General features: G+C 38.2%; 1 protein-coding gene across 3 annotated transcripts in view; it reads right to left on the reverse strand.

Moving 5' to 3' along the window:
- LOC116426601 (protein turtle homolog B) overlaps window positions 1-4,068 on the reverse strand; it is a 494,638-nt gene extending 490,570 nt beyond the window's left edge. For all 3 annotated transcript variants that reach the window (XM_076369765.1, XM_076369764.1, XM_031975758.2), the window contains exon 1: window positions 2,912-4,068. The gene's annotated coding sequence lies outside the window, so the exon portion shown is untranslated. The remainder of the gene's footprint in view (window positions 1-2,911) is intronic.
- Window positions 4,069-14,413: the final 10,345 nt, after the last annotated feature.

Raw genomic sequence — 14,413 nt, forward strand, 5'->3', positions numbered from 1 at the left:
TATATTATGAGATATTCTAATAAGGTGTAAGTCCTTTGAAAATAATTACAAAAAACAATTACACTCTTCCATACTAATCCGAAACTGACTACCCGATCCTGCGGTTGTAAAAAAGAAGCATTTCAGGTCTGATGTTTGGGTTTTGAACTGTTAACGTCAAGAACACGTGGAGTTTGAATATCTACTTTAAAACCGTTCACGGCCAAGTTGAGCTGAATGGTTAGACTGAAACTATTAGTACCATCTGCGTAACAAAGTCGGTTGGCATGTCTGCTGTTGCCATTGAGTTATGCGCCAGCGTGAATGGTGGAACTACACGGGACTAATGTTAGTCTTTTAAACTGCAGGTTACCCGTTGCGTAAATATTTTTAGCAAGAGGAAGAGCATCGTTAACGATAATTATCTCGCAACCTGTTCAGATACCAGTAAATCTTTTTTACACAAGGGACAGCAACGTTAAGAACAATTATCTCGTAACCTGTTCTGATCTCAGTAAATGTTTTTAGTAAAGAGAAAAGCTTCGGTAGAGTATTCTATAGTATAATCATTATACTTGGAACCTGATGTGTTTACAGAAAACAAGTGTACATGACCAGAATAAAATTGATATTTCAATGGATATTTGTGAAAAGTTCCATTTCATCTTCAAACTTTTAAATCACAAAGATACAAGAAATAATCTTCAATTTCATCGGTTATATAAAATCATATATAAGGATTAGAATTTTCGTAAATATTCGGCAATTAATGATTATATTTTATTAATGCATTCGATTACTATTGATGAAAAAATACTACAGAAAGAGAATTAAAAAATATTTTCTCTAACATTACACAATTTGGACAGTTGCAGAAATGTACTAAATTACAGATTTATTATTGTATCATTAAGGGATAGTCCAGGAATACACCAATACTATTGTTCATATCAGTATTCAGCATTTAACCCCATGCGATATCCTGTCGCTGACAACAGCGTGGTGCATACGCATTTTCTTAAATTAACGTACGCTGTGAGATCAAACGTACAGAATGATTCATCCGACTTGATGACTTCAAATTACGCGCAAACCTTTCTTTGGACAAAAAAATAGATGTAGATTGATTTTTATAACAATAATCATCTTTTTTATATAGAGAAAAAGGAAAACATGAAATATTAAAAAATAAACAGCATATTAAACAATCGTTAGTACACATCTTTTTGAAATATTATGTGAACATTCGAAGAAATCTACATTTATATAATGAATAAATTTTACAGGCAAGAACAATTGCAATTTACAACATTTATTACACATATATCGTTAATACAGAGGTTATCAACTAAGTTAAATTTGAACGATATTTACTCCCCAATGTAATTAAGAGAATGATCAATTAAAATTTGGCCACAGAATCCTGGAGAATCCTATTCAAGTCCTAGATGGTCACCTGTCCAAGTCCTAAGCCAATCCAAGCCAAATGACAATAACAGAACCAGTATTATCCGCATGATAAAGCCATTGGCAATGTCAGATGCCGTCATCGATACCTATTCGCCTAATCTCGTTGCATCGTACAGGACGCATCGAAGATTCCGCATACTACGGTCATCAAACCGAGGACCTACTGATGCTTCTAGTTCACGTAGCTACCACTTATTGTCCTATTCAATTGTATTCACTGTTGATACTACGTCAAGAACCAAAAATTACATACACTGGTAGCGAATCAAGAAAATTATGTGCAAATTATATTTCACACGCACCTATCATCAAAATATAAAATCCACAAACTATTTATCAAGAAGACAAAATTTTCAATTGACTATTTCACTATACAATAACTTAAATATTTCATTTAAGTCAATTTAATTTTTTTAAATAAATTCTGTATAAATTTGTAGCTACTACGAAAAATAATTTACCAACTAAATATTAGCTCAAAGAATGACTATAGCATTATAGTCTAATTCCTAGACTTATAAGGCTATAGTTATTCACTATAGAATAACTTAAATATTTTATTTTAGTCAATTGAATTTTTTAAAATGAATTCTGTATAAATTGGTATCTACATCAAAAAATAATTTACCAATTAAATATTAGCTCAAAGAATGACAATGAAAATAAACTAAATATAAAATCAATCATAAAAGTTCTTGCCAATCAGCGCTAAATTTATTACCATTCCGTTCCTCACATCAACCTCCAATTTCCTTATAATAATCCGAAATACTTATATGCAAATACCATTGCAAAATTCCACATAACTTCGCTAATGATGCTTCCACCGTTTACACGTCCGCGCATTAAACCTTTAAATCCCGAACACCAATTTTCCAAACAACCCCCTAGCAAATCGCGATCAAAACGTAAAAGCTTTCTCGCTGCATAACTCCAACTGATTGTTCTACCTGCACACTCCGTTCGGCGGATCCTCTAACAGCTCCCCGGCACCGTCATCGATACCAATTCGAGTCCGTGCACGTCTGATCGCAAAGCAAACGGATTCCAAACGGAGGACCCCCGGCATGCCCATTAAATTCCGTCGAGCGAACCCGCAGAAAGAGAAAGTCACCGGTATCGATTTTGAAGGCGATATGATGAATCTCACCCGGACGCCTCCTCGCGCGCTAGAATACAACAGGGCATCCCCCCACCCCGATCCGTCGGAAAAACCGGCGACCCGTCGGAAACGGCAAAGATTAACGATCCCGCCGATGAAACCTGTCCCCCTAGCTCGGCTCTCGAGCCCATCGCGTGACAAGCGGCTCGCGAAAGACCAAACGCATTAGCGTCCCCAGTGAAAAAAGGGGGGTGATGCTTTTCCGGTGTTTACTGCTGCAAAAACACCGAGCACGGGATTCGAATCGGTTCCCGGTAGAATCACGCTTCGGGCCGGTCTCAAGGTAAACAGAACGCTTACCTGTCCTACTCTCAAGCAATAATTATCCCTCTTCTTCGGAGTCGCTGGAAACGGTCAAAGGAATTCTGAGACTTCAGATTGCTGCCAACCCTATCTCCCAGCTCTCCGCAAGCAATGTAACAAGGTATCCCAAGTGTATCTATTGGCTACTGCCTTGGCCAATCAGTAGCTCCGTTAATCACACCGCAACATCCTCTTCGTAAAGTCACAACTCACTGGCAAAAAGAACTCATTCACTAGATCTTAACCGTGTTCACGCGCGGTTCTTGAAATCCCTAGATCCCCTAAGCACACACGCGACGACACAGGGGACACACGCGAGTACCTCGAAGACTCGAGTTTCAACTGTTAAGAACCGGGAAATGCCGCGAACGAACCGATTCCGCGTGTCTTAGGGGCGCGTGTGCCGCATAGCCGCTGTTGCCGCCGCAGCCGCGGAGGTCCGTCGGTGGAGGAACGACGCGAAACGTCAAGCACCCTGGTCCGGTCTGGGGGCTATTGTCCGTGGACCCTCGCCACGCGAGCAATCCATTATCCCCCGAGACAACGGGATATTAGCGGGCAATGTGCGGCCGGGGAGACAAGGCAAGTACTGCGAGAAATCGGAACGAGTGGCTTGGTCCCTCGCGCTCGGTCTCGCCTGCCTGTCTTGGCGACCTTCCTCAACGTCAGGAGTGGGGGTTACTGGCAGAGACTTTGACAGGTGTCTGGCAGCGGCGGATAAGAAAGTAAGGACGTAAAGAGGGATGAAGATGAAACAAGGATTAATACGATCACTGCACCAGAAACAGTGTTGTTTACCCTCTTACGTTCAAACCCCAAAGGATGTTACGTACGACGATCGCCACGGTAAAAGGTTAGGTGGCCAAAGGGGGGAGTGGAAGCGGGTTTCGCGCGAGGCGGACTTCCCGCTATCGCAGAAAGTGTGTACGAGGAGCGTGGTGTCGCGCGCGCGCGCCGGTCGGCTTCCTACGGGAGGCAGGGACAGGAAGCTAGAGGTCGTGTCCCAAGGACTGCACGGTAATCACTGAGAGACTCGTTCCGCGAGGCACGAGGCGCGCGCCGCTTCCCCGATGGAGCACGCCCGGAAAAGACCGACATCAACCGAACTGCCACGAGCCGGCCGAACGAACGAAACCGGGCGCCGCGCGATGCGCGGCACAACGGCGACCGTGGAGAGACCGATGGGCCCGCGGCCAGACCGAACGCCTCCAGCCGCGAGATTTCCTTGTCGCGGCTTACGAGGATGCATGCACTGCCGGGAAAGGGGGAGCGAGTGAGATGGGACTGGAACGCGTGGAGCGCTACCTGATTTAACCCTTAGCGATCGACACATTTCACTGGTGACATTACTATCTAAGCGGAGGGAGGTAATGTTTTATGTCATTTTTGCGTGGGTTTTGTACGAGAAAATGTATAGATATTAGAAATAAATTATTTTTAAACAAGTAAGTTTTCTTGAATGTTATTAACAGTGGACGAAATAAAGCTTGAGTATTTCTTTGGCAGGGTTTATGAGGGTATACTGCAGAGATAGAGGATTCTTTCGCAACTGAACTTATTACAATTATGTATTTTATTGCTGACAGTGTACTACTAAGTTGGCAACTAAGTTCGCGACCTTAACTTTCCTAAATCATAATTATTTATTAGAGTTGTAGAATTAATATACAGTGTTTAATTTAAGTAGTGCCACTTAAATCAATGTTTAGTAAATCAATAATATGGGTAATTTAGGCAGACGTTATCCTGTTGTAAAATAACCTCTATATGATTCCTAGAGTTTCTGCGAAAAACGAGGTAATAAATTCTTTGTAAATGCACTATACTAAATTACGTATTATACGTTCGTACGTATATGATTGACATTACCTCGAACAAAACATTAACGCCGTTAATGGATGATTGACTTGGCACGCAATGCAAAAAGAAAGCAGAATATGTCAAAGTGATTTATTGAATTTAAAGGAAATGATATAATGTGCCAGCGAATGTTAGTGTATTAATAAGACCTGGAAAATACAATTTTAGTCGGCTGGAAATTATAATTGAGTGAAATAACCTATCCGAGCTCTGAATAAGCTGAATTAGCCGCAACGGAGTTGGGACGACCAAGTGAAATACCCTTGGTGGTGAACGTGTTAACCCCTCAAGCACAACGGTCCTATACCCCGGGTCATACAAACCTTTGTGTGCGGTCGTCGCCGGTGGTAATAGCATAATTTTTGAGCGCCTAGAGTGTCTTCATTACACTTTCATACTTCCAAGTTTGTATTACATTCTGCTTTTTTAAATGAACATATAATATTCGTTGCATAATATAATTAAGAAGCTTTAAAAATTGCGAAAGATAATATTCATTCTCATTTCTGTATAATTTCGTTGAAATGATTAAAAATAATAAAAAAGAGATAATAGAGTAAAACGAAAATTACTACAAAAAAAAAATTCTGCTGTTATTAAATTTAACCTTATCAAAATGTGTTGTGGTTAAACAAGAATGAACGAATTGAAAGTTTAAATAAAATTATATTTAATTCAAACAAAATTTGATGAAGTTCGAATGCAAGTAAAAGAATTTAAAAAGAAATAGATAATTTTGAAATAAAACATTCATTTTTATTCTCAATAGGAACACCTTATCGCGAGCTCCATTGCGATCTCGTATCTTTCAGTCGTTTGATCGATAAAGGAACACACAGGGGGGCGTCGATTTCCCGTCGCACGGCTCCGAAATAACTTGTAAAACTACGAGAGGATCATCGATCGGCAAATTTAGATACCGGATGCGTGCCCGATCGATATTTCATAGAATAAAAATTTCGCGGGTCCGTCGGCGGTAATATATCGGAGGGACGGATATGTACGTTTTTCGCGAGACCATGTATACCGAAAATGGCGGCGCTAATGCAGAACATGTGTTCGATTTACGTCGATGTATTTCCATGATGGCGCCCGAAACTGTATATACGGGGTGCGCAACAAAATGCACGTATATAGGTAAATTACCAATATTTTTTTTCTTCTTTTTCAGTAGATGCATCGATGGCCACAATGCTCCGTAAAATGTTTTATTTTATCATTCGTATATAACATGCGAAATCTCACGAAAATCAAAACGACTGACCGTAATATGATGAAAATGAATTGTATTTCTTAAAATCTCTCCAGTTCAGGTCACCCATTTTCCACAATTTTTAAATGAAATGTAAACCGTATTCTGAAAGATAAATGCGGACATTTTTCTGGTTCCTTTGCCGTTTTAACTAAACTCGAGTACTTATAAATGAGCATTTCTCAACTATAAATAGAAAATAATTAAAGAGTTAGTAGAATATGATAACACGGTAACATTATAATAATGAATTTTGAATGTTGTTAGAGTGATGGAAAAATAAATGAATGTAAAATAATAAAGTAAAATCATTGAAAGTAACGATGAATCTTTTAAACATTGAAAGATGCACAATTTTATTTCTAAATAGATGATAAATTTGTTTCGAAAAGACACCAAAGTACTTTTTGCACGTAACATTTTCATTAGACCCTCACTTCTTAAGTTTTGGCTTAGCACGCGCGCGAACGCGTAACCGTTCTGGCACGAATGTGCCACTGCGGAGTGTGGGGGTGAAAAACATGGCGTGATCGGGTATGGAGGATGATTCTAGCTGTGGCATAAGAGAGAACCGTAGATTCGCGCACGGTACAGCTGAAGTACGCGGATATCTTTGGATTTCGAAGCATATTCACTTCTTGCGTCTGGCTTATAATGGAACTTCGAAGTTTTTGATTTTCTCGAAACTCTGCAGGCTTTCAAGAGACTTTATTAGAAGTATCGGGCAATTCTTTGTACTATTCTTTGGTATTTCAAGATGTAAACACGTTTTATAATTATTTATATCTACAACAGCTTTCAGGATATTGGGAAACACACTTTAACTCCTTGCTTTATAATATTGAGTCGGACTCATAGTGATCATTTTTAAATTGAAGTCGAATGCAATTTTACAGTTGTAAATATTTTAAATGAATATATAGTTTCTATTTTTGTTAGGGAATTATTAACAAAAACTAACTCTTGGAAGCTCAAGTAGAAAAATATGAAAAAGTAAGAAGTTAAAATTCTAAATGTGTTACTCAATCAAAAATTTCAACAAACTCACATAATTCAATATTCTTTACTTAAGAAAAACAGTATTTATTTAGTAATCTTCCGTCCCTTCCCCCACCAAATAATCCTCAAAACGTTAAATTTACATAAGTTCCGTCCGTTGCACCAGAGTTGGCGTCTAAGACAGCATAGCCGCAAGAGGAGTTACTCGCTATGTGCTTTGTTCGTAGCTTCGTTACGTATAATCGTATTGACGAATAACAAATTAGTATTGAACGTAAGATGAGAAAAGATGAAAACTGACCAATGAGACCAATATATTGACAATCGGGCGACAACCGATCCATAAAAGCGTCAAATCTCAACTAAAAGAAGCCAACAAACGTCTAAATGTCAACCTCTGTAATATTCGAAGAAACCAGTAACGACAACTATCGGTCACGAAGCAATTAAAAGCCTCTGTAATTGACAGGTCGCTTACAGGAATGATCTGCATCATCCGCGCTGACGACACCGTTAAAAATAAAACGCCGCCCCCGTAACCGTACGTCAGACGTACCAGCTCACGTCTCGCAACCCCTAAGTACTATCACGTCAGCAGAGGAGTTACTCTGATTCCACGACACGCGTCCAAGTGTCTCGTTTTTATTCATGGGCTGGCGGATGCATATGGGCGTGAAAGGAAGCCGGGTAACACGAGTGTGCGTTGCCGAACGAGGTACACGTATAAATAAATCGTCGTTCGGATTACACGTGTCAGAGTCACGAAATATCATGATCAGTGGCCGTGACGGGCCGCCGTCTCCTCTCGAGATCCCGGGCACGTAGAGACGACGACGGCGACGACGACGACGACAACTCGCAACCGTCGCCGCGACGGAATACACCCGTGATTCAGTTGTCACGGCTTATGAGAATGCATGCAATCACCCCCGCGGCGTGCATCGACGAGGATCGCGGATCGCGATATTCGATACCCTGCGCGCATCGACAACAGTGAATCTTTTTCTATGCATTTTATGTTGAATAATTAATTTTCTGTATCGATTTTTTAGCTCAAGGATTAAGTTATATTCAACTTTTTGGTCATTTTTATATATTTCGATACCGTTTCTTTACGTTTTCGCTACGTATATAGTAATCCGTGACCATGTGTCTCTTAAAAATATTTTCTTAGAAAAATTTATAAATACTATTTTGTAAATATTTACACCGGTTTTTATTGATACAATTACACGGATATGCATACTAATTATCTATCATCAAACCTAAAAAATCTAAATAAACGAACGTCAACCTTTCTAGAAACAATAAAATAAAGTGTACAATAAATGCCCGTAAAGCTAGTCTTAGATGGATATAAGAGAATAGTATTTAACGCTAGCATTACTATAATAGATGTATCAATTTTATCCGCATTGAATCTTTCCTATAAAGTTGTTGGAAAGTACAGATGACTTTTTGGAAAAGTATTAGAAGCATGAATAAATTTGGAAGCGTGAATGTTTCTTTGGATATTCTACGTCGAGTGATCAAGCAGAGATAAAAGAACCAGTGGTATTTGACATTGGGATTACTAGATGGATCAATTTTACCCGCTTTAAAATTTTTCTATAGAGTTGTCGGGAAAGTGCAGATACTTTTTGTGAAATTATTAAATAAATCGATTTGGTAACGTATGAACCAACATATATGTGAATTGAGATTTCAATAAGTGCACCTTTATAATTTATATTATTTATATAAGAAAATTACAAACAGTCGATTTGAGTATTTCAGGATCAAGACAGTTTGAGGATGTATATAATTAATTTATTATTTTTAATGTCTGGTGGTGAATAATGATCTGTATAAAAAAGAATTTTATACAACAGTGGAAACGAAAACAAGAATATTCTACTATCTTAAAATATAAAGTGAATTAGAAGACTATTACTAACATGCAACCCTTTCGCTCAGATTTTCCTAACAAATGTACATTCTACGATACAAAATTCGCTCATATGCATTTACATAACGTTACTCGAATAAACACACGTTAAATTAGACCATGCTCAAGCAGACGTTCAGGTGTTCGTACAGTCAAGATAGTCAAGATTGTCGAGGTTTTACATTCGTTTGCATAATATTCACCAAGTTATTTGCGTAACCGGAAGTCCGATATAATCATGCAAAATTAACACATACTTCATTGAATTAACATCGAAAATATTTGAAAAGCAGTTGTCCCCGTTCTGTATAAGAAAATTAAAAACAATTATCCCATGTAATTCACGATTAATCGTGAATAATCGTTTTAATGATTGTTAACGCACTTTCGTCGTAAATGAGGGTAATGTTGCACGATGATGAAACATTGATGCCCCGTTTATTTGCGAAATTATAGAAATTGCTGGGTTCCATTGTCGCTGCGCTTTTTAAGTGCGGATGACACTGCGCTCTGAACCTTAATGGTGTTCAAACGAGTATAATGATATGTGGAAACGTGGTGAGCGTTATTTTGTTAGTTGACGAGCGGCGAATTGTCGTTCCCATGCGGTCTGGATTTCGTGATGTAACAGTAATAACTGGAGTGCGAATTTTATGCATTCGTGACGCACGTGAATGTGCAACGAACGCGTGTAATAAAAGCTTGAATAAAATACGCGCAGCAAACCAGTTGTTTGACGCTTAATATAATAAACCCTGCCTGTGGTTGAAATAATGATCTAAGTTTACTTTTTAAACAATCGTTGTTACTGGTTATTATTCCGTAATTAACTGTGAAAGTGAAACAATCTGAATAAACTTCAATACACTTTATTTCTACATAATGAATTCAAAATAAACTTTAGACATGTCTTCTATATAACTTTTAATATTTTGCTTCTGCTGTATTCTATATTACCCTGCGTTTCAAAAATTGATATAGCTAATACAAGTGCAAACACGAGTTCACTCGTGACCGGTCAACAACGTGCTAACATCAAGCAGCTCGTTATTCAATAAATGACCTATTCACACAATTCTCACAGATCCCCAATATCCAATTAAAAAACCGATCCTACAAAATCAAACGTAACCATCGAACACTGTGCACAAAAGAAAGATTTCGCGGCCGAACGACAGCGGGTGTTAAACTTTTTCAATTTACTTTATCCCGCGTGAAACCGTCCGGGTTGTCGAAAGCTAACAACTTTCCCGCGATTCCGTTCGAACGTCGTAAAAATAATCCCGATCATATCCCTCCCCTTTTTTTTCAATAACAGGCATCAGAGCGGAACGTAGAGAAACGCAGAGGGGCATAAAAAAGTGACTAAAATACCGAAAACTTAGACCCTCTCTATTAAAGTTCCGAAATTTCTACTGATTTAAGGTCCTTAAATTCAGCCAGTTTTACAGCCTTCGAAAGGACCTCCTGCTCTCTTCCCCTCTCGCACTTTTTTCTTCCTAGCGAAGGAAGTACTGCGAAGCAGTTGGCGAACAGTATTTTTTCTCCCGTGAATAAAGGCGAACACACGTGTGGCTAGGGTCTAGGAGGATTGTAGAGAGAATCTAGGCGCGATGGCGCCGCTGGATCGGTAAAGGTGTCCCTGAGAGCTGGAGTGTCAACGCAGCAGGTGCTCCCGTGAGATTTGCCTGTCGAGGGTCTCATGAGAGAGGGAGGGAAAAGGAGAGAGAGAGAGAGAGAGAGCCCGCGCCTACTCCAGGCCGTGAAGAGATATCGATATTATGACTATTGACATTCTATGGCCGACCCGGAGATCCCCGGCGCGTGGACCGCAATAAAGAATACACGCCGGATAAAAGAAGAACCTTGCCACGGCACTATCCGCGCTAAATCGAAAATCCATCCGCATAACCTGCATTTCCTTCGACTCGTTTGATCCACCTTTTTTTTAAATAAATCCAAGATTCACTGTGTTCCGAGTATTTCTCGAAAGGAGAGTAACGTATCTTCTGCTGGATTAGGTGATCTGATTGAAATATATGTTACAAGGGAATAGAAATATTCTTTAACCCCCGTAACATTGTGTGACTGGAGATGGGATGCTTAGGGGAAGTGTTTTAGTAGAGCTATAAATTGGATTGATATTTATTAAAGTATACATTGTATATTTTGTCTGACGATTTTACATTTCGTTGGAATGATTTATTTACAAATTTTAGTCTTCTGCGTTGTAATACGAATGGTTTAGCGAAGAGAAATGGGAAAGAATTTTAGGTAATTTAATATTTCATCTTCTATTGGATGGGTTGTTAACTCGGGAAGTTGAACAGAAATATAAATAAAAATAAAGTTTTAGAAATAAAATTTTCTGTTTATCGAATGAAATGTGCAAGTGACAAGAGTTTATGCAGTAATTCAATATGTGTGTTTGACTAAAAATTTGGTTCCTGAGCTTCGAAGTTTTTTAAATACATGAAACCTTTGTGTTCACTGGTTCTCCTGTTTCCTGTTCTCTAAGCTTCTGAAAACCCTTAATTACACTTAATATTTTTATCTACTCGCATGATAAGAAGTTATTCGTTTTATGGATTAATGAAGTTCTTTCTCAACGTGAAGTGTAGTTTTCAAGGATCCTCTCTTTGCCCATGTGCAAGCTCTCACTGTATTTACTTTAATACCTTCACTTCTCCATAAGATGCACCGCTAGCAGCACTCAGCTCGTATAAACGAAATGCATTACATTAAATGGGAGAAATGGAGCCTGGAAAAAATCACTTTGAATAACTCCTAAGGAAAAATAATTTCTGAACAATTTAATAAAGTAAAACCAATCACAGTAATGAAGAAGATTCTATACAATCATAAACATTTAACTTCATTATGCAAATACGAAGTTTAATAGTGGTTCATTATAGTGACAATAGGAGAAGAATAATTACCATACATAATATGAAAAGGAGATTAAGAAAAATATAACGAAAACTTTGCATTTCAACAACGTTCACTAAAATTTCATGAACTATTATAAACCACGATGCCTTTATTTTATAATCTATATGATGATTCGTTTCCCAATCAAAAAATGACAAAATAAAAAAGAAAGGACGCATCTTCAACAAAAAATACACAATGCAGTCTACAGACAGGTAATTACGACATTAAAACTTCTTCTTAAGGCACATCGTGAGATGACCGAGCCGTCTCATTTTCCCTAAGTAAGCTGTTAATTAACTGGACATGTTTAAGACAGACCAATTCCGCGATAAACAGAAACTTGAGCAATCTATCCAGGTGCTGACATTGGACGCAAAAATTGTTAGCGAAATAAATAAGAAACCGAAAAGTGACCGGGATGCGAAGTGAATTGCGAATAACGAATCAACTCGTCCCCGCCGGTTAACCGGTTAATTAATCTTCGCAAAGCAGCCGGGCTGAATTCGTGCCGATCCCCACCGCCAATCCATCATCAAACCTCGAACATTATTCCTTCAAACTCGAAACGCCCGTTCAACGTTCTTATTTTCTGAAACTATAAGATGGTTTCTACATACGTGAATAAATAAGTCGACCACTGTGAATTACATACCGACTGGCCATCGTTCGTGCGTGTATCTCATATAAAGGTGCGTTTATACTATGCTCTTAGATACGTTGTGCTTTAATCATCTAATGCAAAAATGGGCAAAAGTCGATTACGAAGAGATTTTTGGCTAATCGCAGCCGATAAAATATTATGTTAGTTTAATACCCCTTCCCCTATTGTCATTTATCAGTACATAAGACACAAATTTCAATGTGTCAAAATTTTAATAAGTAGATCGCGACACATTTTAAAAGAAAAAATCGATCATATATATACGGAAGTTGGCCACCTCTGATCTAATGGACAACAGATAAAGTTGACTCTTTTAACCCTCGAGCTACTTTAACCCCTAACCTTCCGAAAATGCTTAAGTTTTCCTTTTATATAATACGAACTAGTAATCATATGTAAATAAAAGCTTCGGAAACACTTTGTATTTCCGAACGTTACCTGTACATCATTGCATAATGATTGATCTTGTTATTTATTATGTTACTAATAACCGCTTTCAATAAAAAACAATTTATTCACATATTTTGTACGGGCCCGATAGTTAATCTTCTATCGGTGGAATTTCATTAAAAAATTCTTTACTTGTATATTTGTCAAACACTGTCAAAAAGTTAAGGAGTTAAGATTTACACTCGAAAAACCTTCTCTGCTGAATGCAATCAGGAGAGCTACAGTGCCGCTCGTTGTCTGAACGGAAACGTTCGGAAACGGCTAGTATAAACGCACCTTAAACCACTGGCTCGCTTAATCCGGTGTGTAGTCGGGGTGGCCAATTATTCAAATATAATTGAATACATACATAAAGAATCACGTGAAGCCGGATGATCCCAGGCCGGCGCAGCGCTGGATGATGTATATTCGCGAAGTCGCCGGTCGTTATATTCGTTTCGAGTAACAGCACAGGCTTTCTTGTCCATAGCAATGCGACTGTGCACCGTGGTGTCCCTTTTCGCGACCGGATACAAAGAAAAAGATCGGTTCAAAATCAGTCGCAATAAAAGACTAGTGCATCGGGAAAAGTGGACCACCGCGGGACGAAACTCCTTCGGTCGTTTCTTCTATCGCTGGCTTCCATTCTACGATGTAATTAAATTGCACTGCGCCATCTAGAGATATTGGATCCCAGAGGAAAGCTGTGCCGCTTTGAATAGTGATAGGTTTTCGTGTTGATCGACACGTGTCGATACATTTTCATCGATAGGAGTTGTGAATGAGTGCTAGAGGAAAAGAATTATTGTGTGTATTAATTGGAAAAGAAGAGTCTTTTCCTTGTTTGGAATTAATATAATAAAGATCAGGTTTTTGTGTGATTGGAAACGGTAATGTGTAATTAGTTATGATTAATGGAATGAAAGGAAAAATTGGATGAAAAAATTGTATAAAATAAGTATAAAATATGAGGAAAATAAGTACAAAGAACGGTTTCCAGAGTTTGTTAAATGAAAATCTGTTAAAATATTCAAACCGAACTCAAATTCAGCTTCATAAAATATCATTTACATTATTAATAAAAATTCTATACCGAAAAACCAATTAAAACTTCTCTTTTCTCCTCTCTTTTCTCTAAATCACTTCTTCATTATTCTATGTAAGACACACTTTAAAATGTGAGTGACATGGGCCTGAAGGGCCATTTATTCTTGAGTGACGTGGCATATTTTAGAATAACACTTTGACTCACATATGAGTGACACGGTAGAGAAAGTGTTAAAAATGTCTCTCAAGAATTACTTGCGCAATAATTCACAGTTAAAAATTACCTAGCAACTTTAAACCCTAAACATTCTAACAGCATTTTACTAACCTAACCTCATTTTACTATTCACAACATTATTATTTAATTAAACACAAAAATTCATCAAATCA

The sequence above is a fragment of the Nomia melanderi genome, chromosome 8 (genome assembly GCF_051020985.1).
Source record: "Nomia melanderi isolate GNS246 chromosome 8, iyNomMela1, whole genome shotgun sequence".
Classification (NCBI taxonomy): domain Eukaryota; kingdom Metazoa; phylum Arthropoda; class Insecta; order Hymenoptera; family Halictidae; genus Nomia; species Nomia melanderi.